The sequence below is a fragment of the Micrasema longulum genome, unplaced genomic scaffold (assembly GCF_059751315.1).
Source record: "Micrasema longulum isolate JH-2025_06_02 unplaced genomic scaffold, ASM5975131v1 h1tg000367l, whole genome shotgun sequence".
NCBI lineage: Eukaryota > Metazoa > Arthropoda > Insecta > Trichoptera > Brachycentridae > Micrasema > Micrasema longulum.
Genome location: NW_028277568.1, coordinates 61,347 through 86,728, shown reverse-complemented (window position 1 = coordinate 86,728; position 25,382 = coordinate 61,347). Strand labels below are relative to the sequence as shown.

General features: G+C 31.3%; 1 protein-coding gene across 3 annotated transcripts in view; it reads right to left on the bottom strand.

Moving 5' to 3' along the window:
- Nucleotides 1-25,382, bottom strand: part of LOC148282174 (sodium-independent sulfate anion transporter) — a 110,856-nt gene that overhangs the window by 76,517 nt on the left and 8,957 nt on the right. For 2 of the 3 annotated variants that reach the window (XM_088225522.1, XM_088225524.1), the window contains exon 1: nt 8,480-8,738. The exons of the other annotated variant lie outside the window; for it this stretch is intronic. The gene's annotated coding sequence lies outside the window, so the exon portion shown is untranslated. Of the gene's footprint in view, nt 1-8,479; nt 8,739-25,382 lie in introns of those variants that run through there. 3 annotated transcript variants of the gene reach the window in all.

Here is a 25,382-nt window from a genome sequence, read left to right as displayed (position 1 = left end):
CAACCGCCGGCTAAATGCAATAAATAGCATGATAAATAATAAATAAATAAATAAACATAGCAGTTTTGGAATATTTTTCATATTTACATCGGTGAAATTCGAATATGTGATTGCGCAGCAGGATTATACGTCGCAAAACGTAAATATTTTGATATTTAATATTAGGTGTTCACGAATGCTGTATTGTGATCGCGAATACGATAAACAACCATGGTGAGAAATTGTTATCACGCCGCTTATTAGCACGCCGATAGTTATTTGCGATTGAGCTACAGGGCTGGTATTCTGAACCGTACAGCGCGCGATGAGATCGCTCTGTTAGCATGTATTTAGTACGTACGTTGAAAGTGTGTTTTCTACGAGCGCTACTGCGTTCAGAATACCACCCCTGAGAGTTGTGTTTGAAATTAAACTGAATTTTCATACTCACATAGGCGCTATCTGTGACAATGCGCCCAAAATGTTGAGATTTGCTGGGATGTTGAAATTGAAGGATGAAAAATGTTGAACTCAAAAGTTTCCGCAAATGACACTTATTCGGCTCAAAACTCGACATTTTCGCAAACAAAAGAATACATTATACTGATAAAAATTCACTATTATTTCAAGCTCATGTTGTTGACAGATGTCCGCCTTATGATAATAGCGTTTTGTATTTGACAACTTTAACCATAACTTACTGGTGGCGCCAACTTTTGTCAAACGGCAAAAACTTATTTGGGCACCTAATATATTTATTTTTTCGTGTTAAGTATACCTTGAATATGTTTTTTGTAATGTACATAAACATATAAAAGGAATCAATTGAAATTGATCCATCAATGCAGTTTTTAGGTATTTGCCTTTGTATGTTTCAAACGGTTGATGCATGAACTCTCTTATGATAGAGAAAATCAAAAAAAACTTTCTGAGATTTCTACATGAGAGAGTGTGGGTATTATCCTTGGCTCTACCCGACCGAGTATCTCCAGGGTATGCTCAGCTACAACAGTTTAAAGACTAGAAGGAATGTGTATTTGACTACAAATTTTTATCGATTGTTGCTCGGTGTGATTGATAATTCTGAGATAATGATAGGCATTGGTTTGTATGTTCTTGATAATTACTTAAGATGGCGTCAGCATGGATTGTTTCATATTCCGATATACAGAACCAACCTGTCGATGGTTATGCCTGTTCGAAGGGCTACCGCAATGCTGAGAAAGAATTGCACTCAACTATAAAAAAATATTTATCATTAGTATAAATATATTTATCACGAAACAGATTACTATTTGCTATGTTTTAAAACGTGAAAAGTTACCGAGTTAATAAAGCAATTCAATTGCGTACTTTGTTTAAATTTGGCATATTTTAACCATTTATCATTATTGCAGTGGACTCTTCATATTACTGCCGAAAAGCAAAAAATAGTTTATACGAAATACCCGTGAAGAAATAAATATACGCGTGATAAGGAAAATATAATTGATTCGACTTTTTTATTGATTTGGTTGCTTGCATTGCCTGCTTGAGGCAAAGTACTAAAACAACAAGCAGTTTATGTTTAAATAAATTACAACACACTAATAGTATGCTATAGAAACAATTATTATGATTGCATAATACACTCAGAAATTTGGTATACTTGTAGCTAAACGTGCGTACGATTAAATATTTAACCCTAATGTACAAACGGTAAAAGTTGTCGCTTTTGAGCTCCTCTTCAATTAATGTTATATCATCAGAGTAATAATGTGCTACAGCCGTAGATACGCCATTTCACTTTATTGCAAGGAACAAAAGCGTCGCAAATCATTGTATTGGTTTTATTTTATTTTTATTATTTAAATTTTTAATTAAAAAACCCTTACGGGTTACATACATATAGTAAAATATTTTAACAATGTTTGATTATGTCCAAATGCTGGCCGACTGGCTGGATTGTAAAGGTGTGTGGTGTGTAAAGTGGCCACTTAAACCAGCCAATGACAGGTCATAAGCCCTGTAAATGCCTAGACTTCCATATTCCCTTCTCAAAAATGTTTTCCCTCTCTGTTGAAATAAATTTAAATATTTTAACTTTTGAAATTCACATTTTACTGTTAATAATAATATTTTTAACATCTTTAGTAAAGGTTGTCTGAGTCTTTTGTTTAGTTTTGTCTGGTAGTTTATTGTATAATTTCAGTAAATGGTTTATTAGTCTCTATTGTCTTTTTCTCGTTTTAGCAGGTTGTCTATAATATTTTTCTGATGTTTTCGTATTGTGTTCATGTTTACTACAGTTTTTTTCAAGTTTGAATTCTTCGTCGACAATTACATCAGTGGCTAATTTATGAATAAATTTTAAGGATTCTAGTTTAAAGAGTTAAGTTACAATAAATTGTTTTTTTTTTTTAAAGTTCTTTAGTTGCTGTTAGAAAGGGTAGGTGATATACTAACTTTAACATTTTATTTTGCTGTCTTTGTAGTCTGTTTATGACATTTTGATTTCCTGTTCCCCATAGTAGTTGCATATAACATATTTTAGTTTTTGCGTTTTTGGAACAAAGTTTTTGATTTTAAAAAAAGACAATATGAATTGTCCATGTCAATTGTCTGTCTATTGTTAGTCCTAAATGTTTGATTTCAGTTAGTCGTTCATTATTTATGTAGTAAGCATCTACTTTGTGTTATTTTTTTCTAGATTTAAATGGATAATGGATTTGGTTTAAGATCAGACGTGTAACGGACGGTTTCGTCGCTGCGCTCGCGATTCGCGACCTGAGCACCTACGGCCCATTGGTTTACTGTAAACAATGTCTTACTCTGTGACTGATAATCCTAGAATGACTTTTGTCCGAATGGGCGGCTTTATAGCGTTATTACTCTGAGGTTATATCAAAATTGTTGTAAACTCGGTCCTTATTGCACATTTATCAAAGAGCATAGTTTTTAGACGAAAATATGTTGGTACTGCGCATGATTCCACCTATGCATTTGAGACAGACCAATTACGCAGCGACGTTCAGTCGCTTTCTATTATGCGGTTGGACCGCACTGCCTTTTTATATTAAATAATTTCCCTGTATTGTCAAACGAATTAAAAATAATTACTATAGAGAGGGTACGGGACCAGACCTTTGTATATTTTTTATTTATTCTTAATACTTTATTTGTATTTTTTCGAGACACGAGTCATTTTAAATCATGCTTCGGTAAAGGAGTACGTAGTTGCTCAAAAACCGGTCTGAAAACAAGAAAATAATATGTTGTTGAAAACAGAGTGTTATTTTAGATCACTTCCCGTCTATATTTTAATTCTCCTAAGAATGCACTATGGTCCGCGGATATTAACGCCCAGTACCCTCTTATTATTTTTCTTAGTGGCGGGGGTCAGTGCTATGCAAGCTCCTGACGTCACTGCGACCTGTGAAGATCTATTGTGACGGGACCACGAGAATAGTTCTCGCCCTCCAAGCCCAGGCCTATAAAGAGCCTGGCTACTGTGTGGAAGATGAGAGTTAAAAATTTACTTGATCTCCCCCTCCAAGCACAGATCCGAAAGCATCGGGCAATTAGGTAGGGGGCGAGCTCTTTAACTTCCTCAGGTTTAACCAGTGGTCCCCCGAGGATGAGGTCCTTTTATGATGTAAAGCATTACATTCACATATAATGTGTTTCCTCATCTGTACTGATTACCTTATTATAAAGTCCATTCCAAGATCCTTCAATCTCCTACTTAAAGAATTGTAAAAATTAAATCATTGAATTTGACACCTTTTTAAAAAATCTATTGTACTGCAAATAAATATTGTTTTTGTAGATGTTTTATTGAGTCGTATATATGTTTAAGCAGCATACTCTAATCTTGTTTTTTTTTTCTTGCTTTATATTTTCGAGTTCTGGGTGAGTTTTTCTATTCTGTTTATGCTTGTTTTTTTTCTGTAAAAAAAATTGGTTAGTATTTTTTTGGGTTATAACTTATGTAAAACACAAAAATTTATGTAATTCTGCATAAATTGATTTTCTTATAGGCTTGAAATATCATATTATATTTATGTACTGTAACTACAGAGTGATAAAAATTTTAAAAAAGGAATGGCCCAGACTCAGACGTCAAAGTCTTCGTGGGCGTTTTTCCCAAATTGCGGTCTCTTCATTTGTTTTAAGATGTATTTTTTGTAACGTTTATTTTTTTGTTGATAACATTAAATTGTAGAAAATTTTTAATAATAATAATCATGATTTATTAACAAAAAATTACAATTTCTTTTATCTACTACATACATACTTAGGTAATAGATTTCTCTGGATTATGTCTAGTCTGCCTAACTAGGTACAACCTGTTTTAAGGCAGACATTTTTATTCAAAAATTATCAAAAACATGACTACCTACTAGTTAATTTATTATAGAGTTATACGATATTGAAGTATACCATTTATTATTTTAAAACATTTGAGTTCGTGGGTGAAAAATCTTGATGGAAGTTCACTGTAATTTATTATATAAACAAAATGCTTAAACTCATTAAAATAGTATTATATCAACTCATTAGTTAACCCGAAAAAAAATTGTTAATGATCCTTTAGATAAAAATAACTTTATTTAATATACTTTCATATGATTTTGAATTATCTATCCTTACCTCTATTTTGTATTAATACATTGAACTCCTTAATCAAGATACCAGTCTCGAAGATGTCGCGAAAGCGACGAAACCGGTCACTAGATATTTCAAGTTTATGAATTAAAGTATCACTCGTCTTTTATTCATATAATAAATTAATTATTTTAGAATGTTTTTGAGTAAGTTTTCCGATTTCTCTCTACCTGAATCCAGTAACCATTTTTTTACAAATTTATTTGAATAAATCCGGGTCATGGTTTTGTAATGTGTTGTACTTTGGAAAAATAACAAAAAAAACGTAATAATACATTGCCTCGTCACGTCGCCTTATTTTTATCTTCTGTTAGAACTTGAATGCTGTTATGGGTTTAAATCTCAGAGTAATAATTCTCTAAAGAAGCCCTTAAGCTGTTTTGCATAGAACAGAAGCGCTCCAACTTTTTTTATTTAGTAATAGTTTGGTTTGTAGATTTACAACAAACGTTTAATGGACGGTTTCGGTGTCCTCTTGCAATTTTCTACTCTAGTACCTACGGCCCGTCGTATTATTGTAATATGTAGCTAACGTCGTAGTCAATAATCATAGAATGGTTTATCTCCGTATAGGCGACTCTATTAGATTATTAGTCGAGGGTTTATATGTTTATAAATTATTCTTAAAAACTTTGTTATTACTGTTGCACGTTTGATTCGCTTAAAATAATACAATTATATGTTCGGAAGAGCACTCCTCCCATCGAGTTTCACAGTGCTCTCCCGAAACTAGAGTTGCGTTCTTTTAAGGCTGTAGTCGGGTAAAACAAACCCAAAATTAGGAAATCATACAATTTTGCCATTTTAAAACGAATGTTTTTTTTAATCGCGCAATAATAAAAAAAATTAAAAACATTAATCAGATAAAAACGATACTTTTTAACGGTATTTCTGTTTAAAAATATGCTTAAAAGTTTTATGTAACTAAAATATAATTACTTTTAGACCGGCAGATTACGCCATTTCAAATTTAGACTCAACTAAGGTATCTGGGATCTCAATAAAGACTAAGTATTGAACGAAAATTCGAAGATAATACATTTAACATAAAAGTGGCGGCGGCCAAATTTAATTTTATTGTTTTTGAAAAAAAATACAAGCATTTTAAATCACGTACATTTTTTGTGTAAAAATATTTAGACCTAATTCCTGATAAATTTCTTTTGAAATAATTTTTCATCGGTAACTGAAATACTTTTTTAATATTTTATTCAAAAATTTTTAAAAAAAGGAACAAAAGCAAAAAGTGCAAGGTAAACAATAATAAAAAAAATACATCAATAATACGCATCTCAGATATAGAATCCCCAGTACCTAAAATACAAAACCGGTATTTCTTATGTATCAACTCTCACTGCCCCCACCTACCATGGAATCACTTCTCTACAGTACCGCAGAGTCTGTGCGGACCAACTACTGCTTCACAAAATTATGACAGGAATACTTGACTGTACAGAACTACTTAGTTTAATAACAATACATGTGCCAGCCAGGATTTGTAGACGGTACCACCTGTTTCATGTACCAATAAATAAAACATCGTATGTTAAAAATGCTATTTTTCGTAGGACTTTTTCAGTGTACAATACAAAATTTAAAGACAAAGATTACACAAACATCACTCTGTCAGATTAAAAGTTTACACTAAAAATGAATTATGTAACTTGGTAGACATTATAATAATAAATATGTACATCTCCCTTCCCCTCCTTATCCTCTCTTCAAGCGTCCTTGTTCTAATCCCAGCCAATTTTCAATAACTACTGTTCTTAAAAAAATATAAATAAATTCTCTGATTATTGAAAAATATTTACGAGTACATGAAATTAACGTTTTTATATGTATTTATTTAATATGTAATATATTTTATTTACTAATTTTGTATACTTTGTGGAAATCTGTTATTAGTTCTGAGTTTATACACTATATCTGTTTGTTTACTATAAGTATGTTTGTAGAGCTGTTGGTTTCCCAAATAAAATAAAATAAATACATTTGAAAAACAAAAATATATAAAAATACACATTTAATAAAAATAAAAACGTATTTGGTTACTGTATATTTTATTTTTATTTTATTATATTTTTATTTATTAAGGAAAAACAACAGTTGTTATATAAGAATACAAAATATAAAAAATAGTACATACATCCAGTTAAAGTTTTTCACAAATATAATGAGAGAACACGTTACACAGTAAAGAGAAAAATAATATATTATATAAGACATGAGAAAAAAAAGAGCTCGTAAGAAGGTTAAGGGATGAGAAAATAGAGTGGAGGAGAGGGATTTTCATAATAAAGTTGACCAATTCAAAATTTTGACATTATAATAAAATAAACATAATTAAAGGAACATAAACATATTACACACTGACAAATGTTTCATTTTACAGAGTTTCAAAAAGTTTTTTTTTGAAGTCACAAAATTTTGTATTAAAAATATCTAAATGGGGACAAAGCAAATTAAATTTGGTGCAGCTGCGATAAACAAATAAATAAATATACTCAAATATATTTTATACTTTGTTAAACGCTAATAAACATGGTTAGGTCGTAAGCCCTGTAAGTGTCTAGATTTCCATGATCACTTCTCAAAAATGTGTGAAGTCCAGCCTTGTCTACAAACTTTTGGATACGCTTAAAATGTTGTCGATTAAGCTAACTGTCATAAAAAGAAGCATAAATTTCAAAAAACAGTTTAAGGCCTTGCCTAGTAGGTGAAATAATCCAGCCAGGTGAATCTCACCTACAACGATAAATGTTCCAGTCTTTTTACTTGGCAAAAGCCGATATTTAATTAATTTTATTTTTATTAACATCTTTTTTATTTCTTATCTTAATTAACTTCCTATTCTTTCCAAAACCAAAAAAAAACAATAAAATATACAAAATAAAAGAGTCATTTAAATCAATAGAAAATAATACAAAACCGTAATTGAAATGATAATTGAGATACGGTTTATAAAGCACGAAATTAAAGTAATAAATAATATCCCAAATAACGGTGAGTATCAAAGTAAATAATGAAAAAACATCAAAATATATAATAAGCAAATAAAAAAATGTAAGGAAAAAGTATGTTTGAACATAGACATAATGGTGAACGTTACACCGTGCGTAAATTGGCAACTTAAACCAGCCAACGACAATTAATTGATGACATCTTCAAAAAAGCATATTTTATACAAACTACTTTCAAAGAAAAAAAACCCACTAATTAACAAAGTTCTCGGAACCCGAGATTTTCGAATAATTTAATTTTGCATATATGCAATACAAATGTAGCTTTAAATCATTGTGGGATAAAAAACTTTAGTAATCTTCCAGAAATCTTAAAATCAAAACTTAATATTAAAACTTTAAATCTAAATATAAAAAACACACATGTGACACCTGAATACAGTAAAAAATTACGAGTCTTTTGAAATATAACATCTGATTTTAAGGAACTTGTTTAGAAAATAAAAATGAATGTAAAAAAACGAACCCCCTCTCTAAACACGAGTTTTTAATATTTTTTTTTGATTTTTATTTAAGTAATATGATTATACGTTTTTCAATTTAAAAAAAATTCTAAATGTTATATTTTTACTGAAACTAAAATCCCACCAAGTCACTTTCTGTAGCTTGTTGGTGGAGAATTAGAGAAGATGTTCTCATTTATGTACCTACATACCCTGTGTAATTTTATTCTCATTTTGTAAACCAATTAATCAATTTAAAAAAATGACAGGTCAGGACAGCTTTACATACATAAGTCTAGATTTGAATTTTTTCCCTCTCTAAATTTCAAACATTTCGACATACTAAAAATATTGCAATAAACATAAAAAATATATTAGGAGACTTACCTCGTGTAACGTGTTTGTATTGATTGTTGTTAACCGGTGCAATATATATGAATTTGTTAGAAGTTCAACCACTTTGATTAGAAAAAAAACACTATTTAATTAGTCTTCGAAGGCAAAATTACAGTATTTTTTGCTGGTGTAAATGTTTTTATTACTCCGGTTATAGAGTTGTAGGAAACCACGGCGAAGAGAAATCGCGATACGAGACTTTCCCAATACAAGCGACGCGACCGGTCTCTCCGAGATTCGCACCAAGACTAAACAGCCAGCACGTGGATATGTTTGATTGACAATGGACGTGGAGTGAAAACCAAGCGTAGAAAAGTAAAAAAAATACGGAAAGAAAAATAAAACAGTACCCGTAAGTTGCATGTATTCAGGCAGATGAAAAATACAATTAATGGTGTTAATTTTGCTTTTTTTTCTTTAAAATTATTTATTTCACTGTTTTAAAATGTACTAAAGATAGGCGCCGTGACGTTGGTAAGACGAGCATCTGTGAAACTAGCCTCGCCTTTTCGGTTCCCTCCAGTTGCAAGAAAAAAATCCTAGAAAGATTATTTCTCAATTGGTTGGGGTGTATTTTTCATAACCTCTTTCCATATCCCCTCTTTTCCACCAGCCGACAAGCCTCTAAATAGATGTACAGCGGGTTATTCCTTTTAAAAAAACACTAGTTTGTTTTAGTTCCAACTGGCTACGAATTTCTTGTGTTTATGCAGGGACTTTTTGCAGGGGCGAATCGTCTAAATAAGCTATTATGCACAGCTTACCATTATATTTGACTTTCTATAATGTTTTGTAGTTACTGTGTTGGGAAAATAAATGAAATAATAATTATTTATTATAAATCACCACCACTGTTGATATATCTTCATAGAAAACAAATCTTTAAAGTGCGTCCAGCGCCCAGCCCATTCTCAGTGAACAATAGAACAAGCCGATTACCTCAGCTTATTCTCCATACAAAAAAGTACACTGTATTTTGCATCTTTACCTAGTCGCGTTTTTTCGGTACTAAAACAAGCTTGCAGATTACAAATATTATTTGAAGATTCTCTATTTGGAAACTAGTATTTCGAACATTATTTCTGAAGGACTATTTTTAGTTAATAGAACACCGTTGACATATTATGTATCACAAAGGATATGTGGCGTTCAAAGTGGCCGTTTTTGGCATTATTCGTTTTAAGCAGTAGCCGAAAAAATTTTTCGAATGTTTTGGGTATGAAACGCGTGGCAGCAAAATTTGCTCCAAAATTGTTGCATTTCGAACAAAAACAGCGGCGAATGGAAGTTGCTCAGGTGTCACTAAATGAAGTCAACGACGATGCAGAATTACTGAAACTGTAATAACAGGTGACGAAACATGGGTTTACGGATATGACGTCGAAACTGGGTCTCCATCGTCCCAGTGGAGGCATTCTGGATCGCCAAGACGAAAATCGCCGAGCACGCCGAACACGTCTAACCTTAGCGGCTGCCACAGACAAAGTAAACAATGAATACATCTGAAAATCTAAGCATACTTTAGGAGCATGTCTACCAACCATAGAATAAAGAATAGTCCATAAACCGCATACGCACAGAAGGCAACTCAACTACTTATAAATTAGTGGGTTTACGTTTTGACCCGTTAGTTTATTTGTAGACGTCGCTCGGTACGCAACTCCTGATTCGAATTTGACCATGCCGTGTTGTGTCCTTTTAAAGTGTAGAAATACTGCTAAGATCTTAAAGAAACAGGATGCAATCACATTTCATGTGTAATTATCAAATGAATGTGTTTGTCACAAATGCATTACTGAAAAATTGAGTTATTTTTCCATCTGCCAGATTGTCGAAGAAACAAAATGAAAATTTCGTTAGTGTTGCCAGGGTCGTAAAAATGTTTACCCTACTTTGCTCATATAATAAGAGAAGTAATGAAAATTGAACAACGGATTAAACAACGCCGCGGTGGACATTTGGCCGACATTATCTTTAAAACATAAAATATTATTTAACATGATATAAAAATATCCGTTTTATGTAAAATAAAATTTGTTTTATATTTACTAATCTACTTATCTACTCTGTTGTGTCAATCAATGTTTCCGAGTGCACAATAAAATTTTAGGAAAAAATAACAAATTGTTTTTATTTTACCTTACATTTGTGTTATGGTTATATTCTTCGCGATCTGGCAATATTACTGGGTGACTTCAAGTATGCGCGCGGCGAAAGTGTGTCTAAGTGGGGGAATTATTGGACACAGTCCGATGTGTTCAAATATGATTCTACGCTCCTTCTGGACTATTCTTAATTCTATGATACCAACCTTTTTTTTTAAATTTTGTAAATCGGACTTTTTCTTATCATCGTGTCGATTTAACGAGGGGACAAATAACGAACCCATTTTGCAATAGAACATTGATCGTTCTTTATTTAGAAAAAAACGTGAGATACAGATGTGGTACCGGGGAGCGAGCAATGGGCAAACAAGGTATACTATGGGCGTTATTACTGGCATACAGTAAAGTATTACTTCAAATAAATTAGATTAGATTAATTAGATTTATTTTGCATTGTGCCAATTAATTTTGGAGTATGGTATAATCGGTTGGGGTGGTGCGAGTGACACTGTTTTAAATAGTATATTTGTTGCACAAAAATCCATCATTAAAATAATACTCTGAGTCCCGATACAGACTGAAGAAATATTCCATAAATCACAACTTATGACACCAAAACAATTATACGCTAAAACAATACTCACTTATAGATTCAAAAACTACTCTTACTCAAATGAAAGACATAACCCCCACAATACATCACATACAAATATTATAATCACTAGATCCTTAACACATAGACAACTTAAACAAATACAAACTAATACCACTTTCGGACAAAGGGATTTTGAGTATTATTCAATTAAAATCTATAACATACTTCCACTATCTATTAAAGCAATTAGTAATGAGAAAATGTTTAAAAAGGCTATTAAAAAATGGATAGTGGAGCTAGGTAGAAGTAAAATGGATTGTCTCATTCGCCCATACCAATACTGAATCAACTGCTCCACAACTGTCTAGCTTATGTTAGGTTTTTGTTATTTTTATTGTGTGTTTTGTTATATAAATAATATAGATGTACATAAATACCATGTTTTTAAAACTGTCTGAATATTAATTAATTATGTCTGTTTTTTAAGTTAGTCTTCTTTGTTTATTCTCAAATGTAATTTCAAAAAACTAAATTGTTAAGTGTCCTCGGCACGGGAAACCCCAATGAGGGCACATTATTTGTATTATTAATTATAGTTTGTAAGCGAAAAATATGAATAAATAAATAAATAAATATTTTTGATATAATAAAACAAAGAAAAAGAAGTAAAGATTACCATAAACAAACCATGCGAATGTGAAGGCATTGGAGATCTAATTTTTTTTTTATATGTCCTTTAATGACTGGGAGGCAAAAATGATTTGATATTTTACTTATGTTTTTTATAACCTTCTTTTTTTTAAAAAAATTGCTTATTGATCAATTCTGTTGATATTTTTTTGTGTTTAACCTGGTCCCTTTTATGATGTGTAATATTTGTTTCATCGAAATAATATGTTTATATTATTTCGTTATTTTTTACAATAAATTTATCTTACATTTCTAGGTTTATATAAAATACTAGCGGACCCGTCAGACGTTGTCCTGCCCGAACGTTGACTTCCCTGCTATTAGCTTGGAAAAGACTTCATTGATAAGTAGGTACCTAACTACTTGTTTGTGATTAAATTCCAAAACTTAAAATTGATAATATTAAAATATTTCATTTAAGTGGGTACCTAGGTACTTGTTTATGGTTGAATTCCAAAACATTAAATAAATATTTTTTCAAATATGGCATTCTATTTGCAAACGTCAAACTCCGGTCGTCTCACCAACAAAGGGGTGTACTTATGTAGGAATTCGATTTTTTAAATGTATTGAATTTAATATTATTTTAGTGTTACCAAAAATCCAATAAAAAGTAACAAATGGATAGAAATTATACGTTATTTAAGAAAAGAATCTAATTGAGATCCACAAAAAACAAATGCTATTTGTAAACATTCAAAAACAAACTTTTTTTATACATGAAAAAACAACATTTTTCAATTTTTTTGCAAATGCATTCTCCTCGAATGCAATGCTGGTAGATCGATGAATTAAACATTTATGCTCCTAACTTATTTTTTACGTATTCGATTGAAGATTTTAATATCTACGAACACGCACATAGCAAAGATCTATGTTTCTCTGAAAACCGCACGTAAATCGGTTAAGCCGTTTAGGAGGAGTACGGTGACACCACACGCACAGAGGAATTAAATATATAAAGATTTCAACTTTGTTATTGCTCCCTTGCGTTTATTTTTAAAATTGTTAGAATTTATCATTATTGTAAGATTACGTTTGTTATTTTTTAAATTATTTTATAGACAACAATTTTAAAGAAAAACTATTTTCTAGTTATTAAGTTATATCTTCCTAAATATATATATTTTACTTTATGTATCAGATTTTTGGTGGTTTTTTTCAGTTAGACCCTATTTCAATTTATGTTGGAATTTTGTTCGTTTAGTTATATGTTTGTTACTACAATTATTATTTTATTTATTTTTTAAAAGAAAAAGAAATATTGGCGTTCTTATAATTTACCCAAATATTTTAACTATTTTATGTTTACTATATTTATTTATTTTACGGACATTGTCCATTTATACAGTTCATAGGGTATAAATATTACAATATCCGATTCTATTTAATTACATGTTAAATCAAATTAAAATTACTGATGTTTCTACCGTGAGCAATCTGGGTGTTTTGTTCGATTCAAAATTATTATTTAAAGAGCACATTATTAAAATATCTAACAAAGCTGTAAAATTATTAGGATTTGTACTTAGAACCGGAAAAGATTTTAATAATATAAACACATTAAAATATCTTTACACATCTCTTGTTAGAAGCCAACTAGATTATAATTCTCCAATATGGTCACCTTATCAAATCACTTTATCAGATTCTATTGAGAGAATTCAGAATAAATTTCTTAGATATATTAATTTTAAGATGGGTTTTTCTACTAATCAATTAAATTATAACAAAATTTTAGACTCTCTTAAATTAACTAAATTGCAAGAACGAAGAACATCGACCGATCTTATGACTTTATATAAAATAATAAAACCAATGTTTGATACCCCTGATCTACTGAAATTGATTTCATTCATTGTACCACCTAGATTAAGCAGAACATCTACAATATTTTATTGTCAAAATTCTCGAACGGTAGCTCAATATAACTCACCTATTGTTAGATTACAGAATACCGGGAATGAATATGCATCACATTTTGATATATTTAGTTTATCTCTGCCTAACTTAAAAAATAAAGTGACCAACATATTTTTATCAAAAAGAGCAAATCATCCTCAGAAGATTGGGTTGGAATAGTCATAATTTGATTGATTAATGTATTTTGTTATTGTATAATTTCTTTAAAATATGTATGTATTTCAAGTAATTAATAATGTGTACAGTACGAGTATATTAATATTTCATACTCGATTTTTTTTTTTTTTTAATATGTTTATTTCTAAGCACTCTTTATACCACATATATGTAAATGGCAGAAATGCCGTATATAAATAAATAAATACAAGAATAGTTGAAATCATTTTTAAAAAAAACAAAGAAGCATTAACATATGGGACATCAAGACAAGATCTGGACTATTTATTTAGTGCTCGTTCAAATTATTAAAAGTTTTCTATTTTTTTCAATTACTCCTCGCATGATGTCGCTAGTTCTCTTTGGTGAATTATTATTATTAGTATGGATAGCTTATATAGCGCCATTTTCGTAATAAAATACCTCAAGGGCGCTTTACATAGTGATTCTATTGTGAAATTAATTTAATTGAAGCTTTTAAATTTGTAATTTAATTAAAACAATTTATTTTGTTGTCACATGCTACGGATTTATTCAAATGATTAAGAGAACAAGTGGGTTTAAAGTTTTCTCATCAGGGAGAGCATTCCATGCCATAGGGCCTGCGACCGCAAATGCGCGTTCACTAAATTTAGTGTGCTGTTTGCGTAGAGGTATAATAACTTTTTCTCTCGCCGTAGACGTAGCTGATCTAAGCGTGAGACGCCTGTCAGCTAGTTCATCTGGAATGCATAGTTCCCTTAGATATTCCGGAGCAGAGTAGTGCAGTGACTTATACATAAGCCAACAGCGTTTGTATTCGACCCTCTGTGGAAAACGTAGCCAGTGTAGTTCCCGAAGTAGTGGAGTGATTTGACTGAACTTAGAGATTCCGAAAATAAGTATCGCTGCGGCATTCAATACAGATTGTAGACGAGTCATTTTTTTCATTGGTAGACCTGCATAGATACCATTACAATAATCGACTCTAGACACTACAAACGCATTTATTAATTGACGGGCCGCATCAACCGGCAAATTTTTGCGTATGCATTTAATTTGTCTTAGCTGGTAGAAGCATGAACTTATCGTTCTACTAATTTGAGCGTCAAAAGAAAGGTCAGCATTGAGTAAAACTTCCAGTAGTTTAGCGGTGGGTAAAGCGGTGGGTAAAGCGGTACTCCCTACATTGGGTAGAGCCGTATCCTGGATCAAATTCTGTCGTCTGGCTGAAGCCACCCACAGTTATTCAGTTTTCGATGGATTTAATGTTAGTCTGTTTTCAGCCATCCAGTTTCCTATTTTCTTGATGCATCCATCAATTAAATTGACAAGCACACTTCTCTCGCCCAGATTGGTGACTTGGCTTCCCGGAAAACGGAAATCTATCACAGCACTCTATCGTCAGTTGATTTCAAAGAACTTGTGACGTCATTTAAAATAGCCAATTTATATGAAAATATTTTTATATATTTTAAAAATATATTTAGGAGAAACTTCACCGTACAATTAAATGCTCTTATTTTTAATTTAATGTAGCCTTGAACTTCCTCATTAAAAGTATTATAAGCATATTTACTTAATGCATGTTAATTTTTTAAAAACCGATAAAATAAATATTCGAAATAAAATTTGATTCTCAAATTATTTTCCATGATAAAATTATTTAAGAAGAAAGTTATGATGTTTTAGCGACTATGACACGATAATATAATAATATGGTCCTTCGTGACTATATTTAATGTGAATATTAAAAGCTGACAGTTAAAATAACATCCTTATCGGGATCCTAAAAATATCACACACCGAATAGATATGACGTCATAGCGCTTAAATTGAATTAGGCATTAGAGAATTCTCAGAAGTGAAAATTTTACAGGAGACAAAATTATAAAGTGAAAAAATATTAAGGATTAAATCATATGAAAAGTACATATATTCGATTTGTAATTTAAATAATGAAAAAGCAATGAAAAAGAGAAAAAAACAAAAGGCGGTAAGAAAATAAAGTACTTTTTTAACAAAAATACAAAACATTATAATTTTTCAGTTTATCTGGAATTGTATAGTGAGTTTTTTAAACAATAATTATAACTATAATTAATATAAATAATTCATCTTTACTAACCATAGTATACAATGTGATTAATACAAACATAATCACAAAAGTAGACATGGTTAGATGGCGGACTTATTGTCGCTCGCAATTTCTTACAGTCTAGCGAAAACTGATTAAAAAATACAATAATAAAAAATAACTTCAAAAAAACAATTAAAAAATGAGTCGTGGTGTGGTCCTGTCACGGATCAAAGGTCCGTGGTTCGAATCCCACACTACCGTTACATGATTTTCATTTTTTAATAGTTATTTACAACTCGTCAAAAATGGCCCTCAAAATTAAATATTTGGGTAAATCATAAGAACGCAAATATTTCGTTTTTGTAAAAAAACAAGAAATAAACGATAAAAAAGTTCAGAAAACACACAGTTAAAATATTATGCAGGACTATGGTGTCTATTGCTTCCATTTGTTATATTTAATGCATTTTAATATATTCAATTTTATCTTTCAAATATTAATTTATAGTAAAAAAACATTTATTTATTAGAAACACTTTAAACACTCCGAAAATAAAAAATTACAAAGCATAACTGAATCATGAGTCTTTTATAACTGTCGACAGCATGCGTTACAAAAATCATAAAGATTTATTAAAATATGGAGCAAAAAGTAAATAAACACAAAAAATATTAAAAACTTTCAAAAATGAACTAAATAAAAGTAAAAGGCAAACTCTCCCTTTGAAAAAACGTACTCTGTACTCGTACATAATGGTCCATCCAACCATATTGCCTTAGCTTGATGACAGCTGTCACCGAAGTTTGCTGCGTCCGTTCTGTAATTTCTTCATTTCTCACTTAGTTACTTTATTAGCATTCTAAATTATTCTTATTTGTGTTTTTGCTCTTGAATAAAGATTAAATAAAACTATTGTTACACATTAATTAAAACGATTCTCTAATCGATTCCGCAAAATTGGTTTTCTTAAATATTTTTTATCGATGAAGAAAAGAAAAAAAATACCAAGCAACAAGTAGAAAGTTTGCGGAAGACCCAAAGTTTTTTTTTATTAACAAAGAATCTTGTATTTTAATTTTTTATTTATATTATGGAAGAATCACGCCAACATAATAAAAAAAATTGAGTTTTTTTTTATTAATTAAAAAAAAAACTTTAATGGCTCTTCTGTAAAGTTTCTACATGTCGATTGGTAACTTTTTCTTTTCCAGCGTCGAAATGTATACGTCAATTCTGGACATATTTTTAAATATTCGTGAGAGATCTAGCTAATATGTACGACATGTTAAAAAATTGAAGATAAAACGGGTTATGGTCCCGTGACAAATGTTGTGAACTCACGGATCAGAGGTTCGAACCCCACTCTACTCGAAAATGATTCTCATTTTCCAATAGTGAGTTATTTACAGCCCATTTAAAATGGCACTAAAAACAGAAATATTTAAAAAAATAAATCATATTTTCGTTTTTCAGCATATGTTAATTTGGTTCTACATTAATTTTTTTAACTTTTCTTTTTTTTTTCTTTTTTTTTTCTTTCTTTTCTTTTCATGGTAATGTCATACCATATTTTTGTGCTATAAACTTTTTAATAATTAAAAAAGGAATGGCCCACGCTCAGACGCTGTAGTCTTTGTGGGCATTTTTTCCAATTCATGTTAAAGCTTCATTTTAAGATGTATTTTTCAAAAGTGTAGTTTTGTAATTATATTTCTATGTAAATAATATATGTTTGGAAAAATAAACAAATGAAAAAAAATATACAAAAAAATTGGGTATCTCATAAGAACGAAAGGATTTATTTTTAATTTAAAAAAAAGTTTTTATTATAATGACTGATAGGGTTTCTCTAATGACTGATTCAATCGTGGTCACTTATGATGTAGGCGTAGTGTGGCGTGTGGTACATTTATCGGTTCGTAACATTGATATGCAAAAATTGACTACATTACGAAAAACCACAAAAAAACCCTTTAAAATATGTACTTAAATGTTTTTTGCAGGAGGTAACTAAGCAGTTCACAACGGAGTCCTGAAGGATTACGTATGGGAGCAAAGTATGGAATTAGAAAAACAAAATGGAAATACGCTGAATGCTGTCAAAATGCCATCTCTCAAAAGAATGTGTGGTAAAACTAAGTATGCGCAAATGTCGAGATTCGTGCATTATGTAAGGCTGGGACGAGCATTATTTAATTGAAAAAAATCTCTTTTTGTTTTTATGTATATTTCATTTTTACTTCTTATGTTTATTCATTTACATATGTTTTATTTTTCTTTTTAATACTAGTATTTTACACGTATCTTATTTAAAAAAAAATTATAAATGGTATATTCTGTAGTTTATTTTTGTTCTTCAATTTTTAATTACTAACGATATATTTTCAAACTTGTATTTATGCTTCAATTTTTATTATTATCGGTATGTTTTCCAATTTTTATTTTTGTTTAATTTCTTTATTACTAATGTTATATTTTATAATGTGTATTTGTGGTTCAATTTTTAATATTATCGGTATGTTTTCTAATTTATAATAATTATGTCTCATTTATTTACTATTATTACCTGCATGTTTTCTAATTTATATTTATATTGATTTTTTCTAATGTTATTATTATTCTTTGAATTTATTAAGCATAATTTGATGAAATTAAAAAAAAACACATGAAAAAAATAAAGTCCTTCCTAAACACAGGAATTTCCTAGCTAGTCGGGACCTGAAACAAATAAACTCTGTACATTTTAAAACTGTGAAATACATAAATAAATTATAGATAAAATCAAGAAAGGCGTTCTGAGTTGGTTTCGACTATGGAGCGAATGTTCAGGGAAAGACTTGCCACATCATTTGATGTTTAATCATCAGTGTGACCATGTATGAATTTATGGTGTAGTCGCATGCAAAAAATAAAAATCCTCAAATGAACCACTCTCTACCCCCGCGAGAAGCTGCTAGATACTTCATAGTGCTTGTTTATAAATAAATTTGTAAAATATAAATAAAATAAATGTAATATAAACCTGTCAATAAAAAAATGCGTCCCACCGAAAAGTCTTTAGACTTAGTGGGTAACAAATTCTTATATGTATTTTTAAATTATAAAATAAACGCTGCTCTGCAGCACTGAAACTGAAACAATTCAGTCAATCGGTCGCTCCGTTGAGACGTGAAGGAAACACAAAAAAGCACACTATCGCATTTAATATATCAGTATGGATTGTAATAATGCGAGAATGAGAATGAAATATACGGTAAACAAGTTTTAACTAAATGCTATTTTACTAGTGTTTTAGTACATGAGAAAAAAAAATATGTGTCTTATAGAATACATTGCGGAGAAAGGGGTTAAAATAGTTTGTAACGGTAACGATAACGATAAATTAATAAGATGCATAAAAAAAAACAAGTTACACAGACGTGTTGTAATTAAAAGTGATGTCACCAAGTGTCTTTAAAAAAATGGAATACATCTGAGATATTTTGCAGCAGCGGTAAAATACAGTTTAAATTCGGTTCAAAGCATTTCGATATTGCGAGAGTAAAAATTCTGATAAATTTGTCGACGACAAATATTTGACTTGTCCCGTTTTCGCAAATAGCCTTATATAGTATTGTTCGAATTAATGTGAATACATCATCTCGTACATTATGCAAGGCTGAGATAGGCATTATCGACAAAATCAAGAAAGGTGCCCTGCGTTGGTTTGGACATGTAGAGCGAATGGGCAGCGAAAGAACGACTAAAATATTTACGATGCGAATGTTGATAAATGCAACAAATACCAAATCCAACAAATACTTGAAGGTGGACATATTAAAAGTCGGAATAATCGGCGCGCGTGCATGGGAAGATGTATAAATGTAGAGGAAGCGAGATCTGTATGAAAAGATAGAGTGATGTGGCGTTCTATCCTCTCTGCCTACCTTTACATGGAAACGGCGTGATATTTTTTGTTTGTTTGTCATAAAAAAATTCAAATTTTTTTCACAGTTGGCAACACTCTTACGTCAAAGAAGCGGCAATTTTGTTTTTCTGTTCTGTCAGCCAGTGAGTTATGACACAAAGCAAGATACAGACGCGTTGCATTGGTTTTTAAAAAAAATAATGGTTGTGTTTTTAGTGAATTAAGGCTTTATTTGTGAAGATGGATATTGCTTTCAAAAAGCGCACTAAAATTGTGACTTTGAATGAACACACATCAAAGGCTCAAAGAGATATTGCCAAAGAGTGTGGTGTAAGTTTAGGAGCTGTCAGGAAGATTTCGCAGCAGAAAGAAGACACTGGGACTTGGGATTGAAGCGAACAAAAAAGAGAAATGTGGAAGGAAAAGAAAGACAACAGCAGAGGACGAAACTTTTTTGATAAGAAAAAGTAAATTAAACCCTAGGAAAACCAGCCAAGGCCTTTAGCAAGGCTTAGCACACGCTGGAGTTATTGTTTATGACTCCGCCGTACGAAAACGACTTATTGAAGGGGGAGAAAAAAAATCAGACCTAAAAAACAGTTATTGACTGCTGCCATTATAAAAAAACGATATGATTGGACAAAAAGTATGCGAGTTGGACAGTTGGAGATTAGAGAAAAGTGATGTGCTTAAATGAAAATTATTTTTGGTACAAAGACAGCGATCTCGTTTCGTTAGGAAAACAATAAAAATATTACGACAGCTCATATTGAACAAAGAGTTAAACATCCGTTAAAGAAGATGTTTTGGGGCTGCTTTTTTTATAAAGGTACCAGATACCTTGTGCCGATCGAAGGAATGATTAACTCGCAAAAATACAGAGAACACTTGTACCACGAGAATAGTTGCTAGAACAGAGATTGGAAGCTGAACTAAGTTGATGTTTACGCTGAGGGAGTTTTTCAACAAGATTCGGCTCCATGCCACGTATCCATGTTCATGATGACATATTTCAAGGACAAAAAGATATCATGCTTTGGATGGTCAGGAAACTCACCGGACCTTAATCCTATTGAAAATCTTTGGGCTGTTGTGAAAGCTAGACTTCGTAAAACAGATTGCACAAAAAAAAACAAAAGTGATTGAGGCTGTAATCAATTGATGGTTTCGAGACCAGCAAATATCAGAAAAGTGTAAAAAAAAGCTTGTAGATTCTGTGCCCAAACGTTTTGAAGAAGTTATAAAAGCGAAGGGAGGACTCATTTTCTATAAAAACAACTTAAATTGTATTCATTTCTCCGTTTTTTATAACTAATAAAGGTTGCTTTTTCAAATTATCACTTGTGTTCACATAAATTCGAACAATACTGTAGTATGCATCGAGATTTATTATTGATGGCATTTTTTATCACTTTCGATCAATCATACATACATTTCCACACTAAAATCAGCGATGTCACAAGACACATACTCAAAAAAGCTAAGATAATACTCGAGCATAATTGATCGTGATTTGCAAATGAATTTTCCGTTTCCAAAGTGGCTTTATTTTACATCAATGTATTAAGATCTGTGCCTGTATAACAATGGTAAGTTAATATTTGATCAGTGTTATGCAAAAATGTGTCAAGTCACAAAATCGCGTAAAATGAGTTAGTAAATGTTATTAAATATTTGCATAAAACCACTTTCCGACTTTTCTATGTCTACCAGTTTCGAGACGTACCCGTCTCTTTGCCAGGACACCAATTAAACCAACATGCAAAACTCACTATACACCTTCACCATAGTTGTTGCACAAAAACATAAAACTAACACGGCATGCATTTTAATCAGCACATGCACTGATTAGGACAAACATGCACTGATCAAATTATTAAAATATTCTATGTTGTGTAAGAAATAGTTTTAAAAAGGTAGAGGGGGTGGAGGGAGGGGGTGAGCTTAATAGAGACTTTAATAAAAATACAGGAGTTAAAATTAAGTTAGTATGAAAAACATAATATACATTTTTTTTTAGACAAATTCAATAACAGGTTACCGTCGAGTATACTTGAAATTTTCATCTAAATATACACATTTTCATACTTAAATACCGATTTTGCTTTTTATTGTCTCGATATGTACCGACGAAGATAGCGTTTGTAATCGCGGCCCTGGGAGTAGAGCCTTCGCTGATTCAACCGCGAATAGTTTTTTAGTCGTTTTTTATCACCAAATCTGGAACAGGGGGCTTCGCACGATTATTTTTATTTGGAGTGTAAAATTCTACTAAAGTACCTGTTGAGCTATTGACGGGGTATACGTTCATGGCGTGCGGAAGAAATGCAGTAGTGTTGCGAAGCTTCCCGGTTGAATTTCGACAAAAATCAGGGCCTCAATATTATGAACGCTATCTTCATCTGTGTATTTATTTATTTATTTATTTTGTTTATTAAGAAAAACAACAGCAATACAAAGAAATATACACAACATAATAAAAAAAACATAAAATAAAGCCAAATCAGTTTTTCACATAAATACAATTATAAAAATCCAGTTCAGTTAAATATAATTTATAGAAGTGCATGTGTGCGAGTTTTTTTTTGTGTGTGAGGATGCGTGTGTAAAAAAGTGGAGTGTGGTTGTGGTAGGTATGTGAATATGTGTGTGATTGTATATGGGTATGAGGGTAGGTTTAAGGACAGGGTAAGTGTGTATTTGATATGAGTGAATAGAAACAATTTAAAATTATAATGTAAAAATATATATATATATATATATTTTATAACGAAATATAATTTTTTTCAAATAATAGTTTTTTAATTTTGGTTTTAAAAGTGAGTTTACTGCAATTAAATATGTCTATGTTATTGAAAAATAAATTATAATTACGCGTCAAGCGAATCAGAGGAGAGTTCTGAGCATAGTTGGTGCGAACTGTGGGTACATGAAAAAGAGATAGATTCGTGTGACGGGTGCGGTAGCCAGGTACGTTAAGGGCCAACTCAGAAACCAGAACAGGACTATCAAGACGTCCATTAAGAATGTCATGTAAGATACCCATATCTAATAACAAACGACGATCCTCAAGACTAAGTATATTATGTTTATGACAAGAAGTTTTATAGTTAAGGTCTGTAAATCTGGATCTCCAATTGAGATGTCTCAAAAATGTTTTCTGAATATTTTCAAGCCTTATCTTGTGTATGGAATACTGGGGAGACCACACAGAGGAGGCATATTCAAGGAGACTACGAACGTAAGCGAAATAAATTAATTTGATACTACCAATATCATTAAAAACTTGGCAAGTGCGGATAACAAAACCTAAGTTTCTGTGTGCCCGGTTCACTATATTTTCGATGTGGTTTTCATACGTAAGTTTTTTATCTAGAATCACACCAAGATCACGAACACTTTCAACTCGTTGTATAGCTTGATTACTTAAAAAATATTGATGTGAAATAGGATTGGAGCTACGTGAAAAAGAAATGAGTAAACATTTTGAGACATTTACATTTATGAATTTTTTTTCATAGTAATCTGTTAATCGGTGAAGATCGTCTTGGAGATTATAGCAGTCACTAGTATCTTTAATATTCAAATATATTTTTTTATCGTCAGCATACATCAAGAAATTTGAATTATGGATGACTGCATATATATCATAAAGGCAAGCATTATAGAGCAAAGGAGAGACTGTATACTTAACTTCTGTACTATCTATATCATACCTCGGTATGTTCTACCTACTTGCCATATCGACATCATATGATCAAAACAAACCAATCAATGACCGCAAAAATCAATCCGCGTTTCTTACTTCATTATCATTTAAAATAGTTCTCATTTATATTTCAAATAGGCTTCTGTGATAGAAAGTGCTCACTTCAAAGCGATTATAAACTCCAATAAATCTCAATTCAAGCAAAAAAAAGTTCGCATGAATATGATTTTTATATGACTTTTAACCATTGCCAAAACGATAAGCTTAACGATCGTCTGTATTTATCTACTGAGGTAAGTACTGAGCGATTACAAGGCCGACTCTCGATACGTTCTCTCAGAAAGATAGTAAAACAGATGGAAAAAATATAATAACTAAATTTATTTTTTACAGTGAGATAAATCGAGTGAGATAAATCGAGTATTGTTTTCCGGCCGCTCAATACTATTAAAACCTCAGAGTAATAATGCGCCAAGCTATAGAGGAGCCCAAACGTAGAAAAACCATTCTATGACTATTGGGTATTGAGTTAGCTACAGTTCGCAGCAAAACAATGGGCCGTACTCGGGTCGAGAATTGCCAAATAGACATTACAAATTAATGTCATTACATTGTAATTACTTTTGAATTTGTACCTGTGTTTTTATTTATTTTTCTATAATTCGCATATATTTATTTTATAAAACTGCAAATACATGTGTGTGTTTATTTTTTATTCATTTTAATCACAATATACTCCATGGAATCAAAGTCCGGTGCTGGGTTTGTTTGTTTGTCCGTCACATCTCCGAAACAGCGAGTCGTAGCGGCCTGAAATTTGGACATGTCATTTAAGATGCGATTTGAAGGTTAACGTTGCTATTTTTGAGTAAAATTTGAATCAACCTCTACTCGATAAAGACTCAAACTTTATATAGAGGCCTAGTGCGGACCTCACATATTGTCCTTAATCAACTGTCATTACCAATAGTAAACATACTTTAATTCACAAATTTTTCCATGAATTGAGAAAAAATAGTATCTGAAGTAAATAATTTGTTGATATAAGAAAGTTTTTAAGCAACATAATACACGTGTCGGGACAAAAAATGGCAAAAATCAATGTAAATCATGGGAAAATATTCGGAATCAATTACCTGCGAAAACTAACTCTTTTAACACCTTTGACCCACCTACAGCTGCAACCAAGCATACTGCAATTCACCATAGTCGATTTTTATTTATTATAACGTAAATATCCAAGTTATTTACAAACAAAGCCAACCACACCGACAAAAGCATCCGACAGAACCGTTATGTGTTTGTTGTCGACAAAACAAAATGGTTGCTAACCAACAAACCAACATCGCTTGCGACTTCTCTCTAGGTTACGCATTATTACTCTGAGATTAAAAGTGTATTATGAATTTGTTGCACTTATTTAAAAACATACTTTTAAAATTTAGATGAAAACTAAACTTGTATTATAATAGAAATCCAAATATCGATCACGCCTATCAAAGCGGCACGAACGGCACTAACGACAGGGGCCCATCGGGTGTGAGACGCGGGAGCGGGGAGCTTCTACCACGCCAGCACCTCTTACCGCGCAGGACATGAACGTGGATCCTGTCTATAGCTGAGTATGAATTAATTTTAAGCACGAGTTTAGATAAAAAAAAATGTATAAAAACTTGCTCCAACCATACTTCTAAATTAGGTAGATAATTTGTAGGTGCTAACAGGGCACATGGTCGGATAGGTAGGTTA